This window comes from Mus pahari, chromosome X (genome assembly GCF_900095145.1).
Source record: "Mus pahari chromosome X, PAHARI_EIJ_v1.1, whole genome shotgun sequence".
Classification (NCBI taxonomy): Eukaryota; Metazoa; Chordata; class Mammalia; order Rodentia; family Muridae; genus Mus; species Mus pahari.
In genome coordinates, this window is record NC_034613.1 from 90,108,343 (window position 1) to 90,109,621 (window position 1,279).

Genomic DNA, 1,279 nt, shown 5'->3' on the forward strand with positions numbered 1-1,279 from the left:
TCTCTCTCTCTCTCTCTCTCTCTCTCTCTCTCTCTCTCTCTCTCTGTGTGTGTGTGTGTGTGTGTGTGTGTGTGTGTGTGTGTGTTTTCAAATTTCTGTGAATAATGTTGGAATTTTCATGAGGATTGTATTGAATTTGTAGACTTCTTTTGGTAGGGTGGTCATTTTTCATATTATTCCTATATACCCATGAGTACAGGATATCATTCCATCTTCTTTGTCTTCTTCGACTTTTTGCTTTGATATCTCACAAGTGTTTTACTATACAAGTTTTTCACTTGATTGGTTACTGTCATTCCAAGATATTTTTGAGGCAATTGTAAAAGGTGTTTTTCCCTAATTTCCTTCTTGGTTCACTTGTCATTGTATGTAGGAAGGCTTTAGATTTTTGTGTATTAATTTTGCATCCTACTACTTTGCTGAGAGAGTTTATTTATCTAGTGAAGTGTTTAGGGTCACATATGTATCCTATCATTTGTCAAAAAAAAAGATATGTTAATTTCATCCTTTCCTATTTTTATCCCCTTGATCTCCTTCAATTGTCTTATTGCTCTAGTTAAGCCTGCAGGAACTACAGTAAATAGGTTTGAGATGGTGTCCTTTACTGTTTAGTTTCATGTGGTCCCATTTACTGTTAGTCTTAGTGCCTGTGCTATCAGTATCCAGTTCAGAAATTCCTTTTTTGCCAATGAGCTCAAGCCTATTCCTTACTTTTTTCTTCAATGGACTTGTTCTCAATCTTCCTAATGCTGTGACCCTTTAATACAGTTTCTAATGTTGTGGTGACCCCCAACCATAACATTATTTTCATTCTGACTTCATAACTGTAGTTTTGCTACTGCTATGAATCATAATGTAAATATCTGATATGCAGAATATCTGTTATGTGATCACTGTAAAAGAGTCATTTAAGCTGGCAGTGGTGGTGCACACCTTTAATCCCAGCACTTGTGAGGCAGAGACAGGCGGATTTCTGAGTTTGAAGCCAGCTTGGTCTACAGAGTGAGTTCCAGGACAGCCAAGGTTATACAGAGAAACAAAAACAAAAAACAAAACAAAAGTCATTTGACCCCCCAAAGGGGTCTTGACCTACAGGTTGATAACTGCTGTCCTATGAGGTTCAGATATTATCTTGGGGTCTTTAATCTATTTGGAGTTGAGGTATGGAGAGAGATTAGACATCCTTGTGTTGTTCATAATTTTAATGGAAGTGCTTTGAGTTCCTCTCTGGTGATACTGTCCATGAGCTTGCTGTAAATGTATTGTGTTGAGGTATGTC